We start from the raw sequence: 5,000 nt of genomic DNA, 5'->3' as shown, positions 1-5,000 counted from the left end.
GCGCCAAAGATAAAAAGGCCATCATGCTAGAGTTTCAAAGCGCTGGCAAGTAAAGATGTTGGAGGATGCAGGCATCGATCCCGCTACCTCTCGCATGCGAAGCGAGCGCTCTACCATGTGAGCTAATCCCCCTTGCCTGCTGCTTCCACCTGTCTACTCTGATCAGCAATTTTAGCACATTCCCAGCATTCAAGAGTTTCCAAAGTTGAGGGCTTTTTTTTTTTTTTTTTTTAAGTATAGATGTCACAAAAGTGAGATGCACTGGCCTTTTCACAGCCAAAAATTGACTATGCGGACGGCTTAAGAGTGGCTCTGTGGCGCAATGGATAGCGCATTGGACTTCTAGAGTGAAAGTGATTCAAAGGTTGTGGGTTCGAGTCCCACCAGAGTCGTACTTTCTAGCGCACTGTGGTAGCTTGTTGTGTGCTCTTAGGCAAAAAACCTGCCTAGGACTTCATTTGTTATCGTAGCCCTGCCTTGAAGCTTTTTAAGGCGACTGATTTAGCATTCAGTTTTGATCTGCAGTGCAAAGGGAAGAGCCCTTTTCTAAATAGCATATTAGAAAAAACTTTCTGACGGTGAGAGTGATCAATGAGTGGTACAGGTTACCACGGGTGGTGATGAGTTCTCCTTCCATGGAAGTGTTCAAACAAAGCCTGGACAAAGATCTGTCTGGAATGATTTAGGTAATCCTGCACTGAGCAGGTGCTTGGACCCGATGACCCTTCCAACTCTACCATTCTATGATCTTCTGTATTTAGGCATGTATGTCTGCATTGACAGAGAAGAGGACATTTTTTAAGAAACAAAGCGATTTCTCAAATTGGGCTGTCCAGGAAGATGTTGATGTGGTAGGGACTGCAAAAACCAAGCTTCCTAGCAGAGGATGGTTTCGATCCATCGACCTCTGGGTTATGGGCCCAGCACGCTTCCGCTGCACCACTCTGCTGCATTGGGATAGCTTACAAGGTGCTGGTGAGGCAAAGCTGAGGAAGCCTCTGACTGTTACTAAGCCGCTAACAGGGAGCCACTCTCCGTGGGCAGTTGGGTACTCTTTTGAGTCACGCTGTTGTGTTCTAGTTTATCTCTTCTTTTCCTTTTTTTGATATTATTGTTTAGGTAGTCACCTGAGAGAATATAGTTGACCTGACTGAGGATTTGGCCAGCGGCACAATGTGTGGTTGTCTCTGTGGCGCAATCGGTTAGCGCGTTCGGCTGTTAACCGAAAGGTTGGTGGTTCAAGCCCACCCAGGGACGGGCTTGCCTTTTGTTTGCGCCGTATGTTACACGTAAAGACGTGGCTGTCAGTGTGTCTGAGCCGTTTAAAAGCTTCAAAATGGTAATGCTAGCCAAAAAGGTCCTTCGAGCCGGAATTGAACCAGCGACCTAAGGATTGCTAATTTGCTTCTACAGTCCTCCGCTCTACCAGCTGAGCTATCGAAGGCCAGTTCTTTGAGCGCCAAAGATAAAAAGGCCATCATGCTAGAGTTTCAAAGCGCTGGCAAGTAAAGATGTTGGAGGATGCAGGCATCGATCCCGCTACCTCTCGCATGCGAAGCGAGCGCTCTACCATGTGAGCTAATCCCCCTTGCCTGCTGCTTCCACCTGTCTACTCTGATCAGCAATTTTAGCACATTCCCAGCATTCAAGAGTTTCCAAAGTTGAGGGCTTTTTTTTTTTTTTTTTTTTAAGTATAGATGTCACAAAAGTGAGATGCACTGGCCTTTTCACAGCCAAAAATTGACTATGCGGAAGGCTTAAGAGTGGCTCTGTGGCGCAATGGATAGCGTATTGGACTTCTAGAGTGAAAGTGATTCAAAGGTTGTGGGTTCGAGTCCCACCAGAGTTGTACTTTCTAGCGCACTGTGGTAGCTTGTTGTGTGCTCTTAGGCAAAAAACCTGCCTAGGACTTCATTTGTTATCGTAGCCCTGCCTTGAAGCTTTTTAAGGCGACTGATTTAGCATTCAGTTTTGATCTGCAGTGCAAAGGGAAGAGCCCTTTTCTAAATGGCATATTAGAAAAAACTTTCTGACGGTGAGAGTGATCAATGAGTGGTACAGGTTACCACGGGTGGTGATGAGTTCTCCTTCCATGGAAGTGTTCAAACAAAGCCTGGACAAAGATCTGTCTGGAATGATTTAGGTAATCCTGCACTGAGCAGGTGCTTGGACCCGATGACCCTTCCAACTCTACCATTCTATGATCTTCTGTATTTAGGCATGTATGTCTGCATTGACAGAGAAGAGGACATTTTTTAAGAAACAAAGCGATTTCTCAAATTGGGCTGTCCAGGAAGATGTTGATGTGGTAGGGACTGCAAAAACCAAGCTTCCTAGCAGAGGATGGTTTCGATCCATCGACCTCTGGGTTATGGGCCCAGCACGCTTCCGCTGCGCCACTCTGCTGCATTGGGATAGCTTACAAGGTGCTGGTGAGGCAAAGCTGAGGAAGCCTCTGACTGTTACTAAGCCGCTAACAGGGAGCCACTCTCCGTGGGCAGTTGGGTACTCTTTTGAGTCACGCTGTTGTGTTCTAGTTTATCTCTTCTTTTCCTTTTTTTGATATTATTGTTTAGGTAGTCACCTGAGAGAATATAGTTGACCTGACTGAGGATTTGGCCAGCGGCACAATGTGTGGTTGTCTCTGTGGCGCAATCGGTTAGCGCGTTCGGCTGTTAACCGAAAGGTTGGTGGTTCAAGCCCACCCAGGGACGGGCTTGCCTTTTGTTTGCGCCGTATGTTACACGTAAAGACGTGGCTGTCAGTGTGTCTGAGCCGTTTAAAAGCTTCAAAATGGTAATGCTAGCCAAAAAGGTCCTTCGAGCCGGAATTGAACCAGCGACCTAAGGATTGCTAATTTGCTTCTACAGTCCTCCGCTCTACCAGCTGAGCTATCGAAGGCCAGTTCTTTGAGCGCCAAAGATAAAAAGGCCATCATGCTAGAGTTTCAAAGCGCTGGCAAGTAAAGATGTTGGAGGATGCAGGCATCGATCCCGCTACCTCTCGCATGCGAAGCGAGCGCTCTACCATGTGAGCTAATCCCCCTTGCCTGCTGCTTCCACCTGTCTACTCTGATCAGCAATTTTAGCACATTCCCAGCATTCAAGAGTTTCCAAAGTTGAGGGCTTTTTTTTTTTTTTTTTTTTAAGTATAGATGTCACAAAAGTGAGATGCACTGGCCTTTTCACAGCCAAAAATTGACTATGCGGAAGGCTTAAGAGTGGCTCTGTGGCGCAATGGATAGCGTATTGGACTTCTAGAGTGAAAGTGATTCAAAGGTTGTGGGTTCGAGTCCCACCAGAGTTGTACTTTCTAGCGCACTGTGGTAGCTTGTTGTGTGCTCTTAGGCAAAAAACCTGCCTAGGACTTCATTTGTTATCGTAGCCCTGCCTTGAAGCTTTTTAAGGCGACTGATTTAGCATTCAGTTTTGATCTGCAGTGCAAAGGGAAGAGCCCTTTTCTAAATAGCATATTAGAAAAAACTTTCTGACGGTGAGAGTGATCAATGAGTGGTACAGGTTACCACGGGTGGTGATGAGTTCTCCTTCCATGGAAGTGTTTAAACAAAGCCTGGACAAAGATCTGTCTGGAATGATTTAGGTAATCCTGCACTGAGCAGGTGCTTGGACCCGATGACCCTTCCAACTCTACCATTCTATGATCTTCTGTATTTAGGCATGTATGTCTGCATTGACAGAGAAGAGGACATTTTTTAAGAAACAAAGCGATTTCTCAAATTGGGCTGTCCAGGAAGATGTTGATGTGGTAGGGACTGCAAAAACCAAGCTTCCTAGCAGAGGATGGTTTCGATCCATCGACCTCTGGGTTATGGGCCCAGCACGCTTCCGCTGCACCACTCTGCTGCATTGGGATAGCTTACAAGGTGCTGGTGAGGCAAAGCTGAGGAAGCCTCTGACTGTTACTAAGCCGCTAACAGGGAGCCACTCTCCGTGGGCAGTTGGGTACTCTTTTGAGTCACGCTGTTGTGTTCTAGTTTATCTCTTCTTTTCCTTTTTTTGATATTATTGTTTAGGTAGTCACCTGAGAGAATATAGTTGACCTGACTGAGGATTTGGCCAGCGGCACAATGTGTGGTTGTCTCTGTGGCGCAATCGGTTAGCACGTTCGGCTGTTAACCGAAAGGTTGGTGGTTCAAGCCCACCCAGGGACGGGCTTGCCTTTTGTTTGCGCCGTATGTTACACGTAAAGACGTGGCTGTCAGTGTGTCTGAGCCGTTTAAAAGCTTCAAAATGGTAATGCTAGCCAAAAAGGTCCTTCGAGCCGGAATTGAACCAGCGACCTAAGGATTGCTAATTTGCTTCTACAGTCCTCCGCTCTACCAGCTGAGCTATCGAAGGCCAGTTCTTTGAGCGCCAAAGATAAAAAGGCCATCATGCTAGAGTTTCAAAGCGCTGGCAAGTAAAGATGTTGGAGGATGCAGGCATCGATCCCGCTACCTCTCGCATGCGAAGCGAGCGCTCTACCATGTGAGCTAATCCCCCTTGCCTGCTGCTTCCACCTGTCTACTCTGATCAGCAATTTTAGCACATTCCCAGCATTCAAGAGTTTCCAAAGTTGAGGGCTTTTTTTTTTTTTTTTTTTAAGTATAGATGTCACAAAAGTGAGATGCACTGGCCTTTTCACAGCCAAAAATTGACTATGCGGACGGCTTAAGAGTGGCTCTGTGGCGCAATGGATAGCGCATTGGACTTCTAGAGTGAAAGTGATTCAAAGGTTGTGGGTTCGAGTCCCACCAGAGTCGTACTTTCTAGCGCACTGTGGTAGCTTGTTGTGTGCTCTTAGGCAAAAAACCTGCCTAGGACTTCATTTGTTATCGTAGCCCTGCCTTGAAGCTTTTTAAGGCGACTGATTTAGCATTCAGTTTTGATCTGCAGTGCAAAGGGAAGAGCCCTTTTCTAAATAGCATATTAGAAAAAACTTTCTGACGGTGAGAGTGATCAATGAGTGGTACAGGTTACCACGGGTGGTGATGAGTTCTC

At 46.6% G+C, this 5,000-nt stretch overlaps 4 non-coding genes across 4 annotated transcripts; all 4 read left to right on the top strand.

The window, feature by feature from the left end:
* The first annotated feature begins 308 nt into the window (after window positions 1–308).
* Window positions 309–392, top strand: TRNAR-UCU (transfer RNA arginine (anticodon UCU)). The gene is given in 2 exon segments: window positions 309–345; window positions 357–392. It is a non-coding gene; the product is annotated as a tRNA-Arg (tRNA).
* A 791-nt stretch (window positions 393–1,183) lies between these two features.
* On the top strand, window positions 1,184–1,257 carry TRNAN-GUU (transfer RNA asparagine (anticodon GUU)). Its single transcript has one exon. It is a non-coding gene; the product is annotated as a tRNA-Asn (tRNA).
* Window positions 1,258–2,640: 1,383 nt separating this feature from the next.
* TRNAN-GUU (transfer RNA asparagine (anticodon GUU)) lies at window positions 2,641–2,714 on the top strand. Its single transcript has one exon. It is a non-coding gene; the product is annotated as a tRNA-Asn (tRNA).
* Window positions 2,715–4,678: 1,964 nt separating this feature from the next.
* On the top strand, window positions 4,679–4,762 carry TRNAR-UCU (transfer RNA arginine (anticodon UCU)). The gene is given in 2 exon segments: window positions 4,679–4,715; window positions 4,727–4,762. It is a non-coding gene; the product is annotated as a tRNA-Arg (tRNA).
* Window positions 4,763–5,000: the final 238 nt, after the last annotated feature.

This window comes from Eleutherodactylus coqui, chromosome 1, assembly GCF_035609145.1.
Source record: "Eleutherodactylus coqui strain aEleCoq1 chromosome 1, aEleCoq1.hap1, whole genome shotgun sequence".
Classification (NCBI taxonomy): domain Eukaryota; kingdom Metazoa; phylum Chordata; class Amphibia; order Anura; family Eleutherodactylidae; genus Eleutherodactylus; species Eleutherodactylus coqui.
The sequence above is the reverse complement of the archived record's forward strand: the minus strand, read 5'-3'. Positions and strand labels throughout refer to the sequence as shown.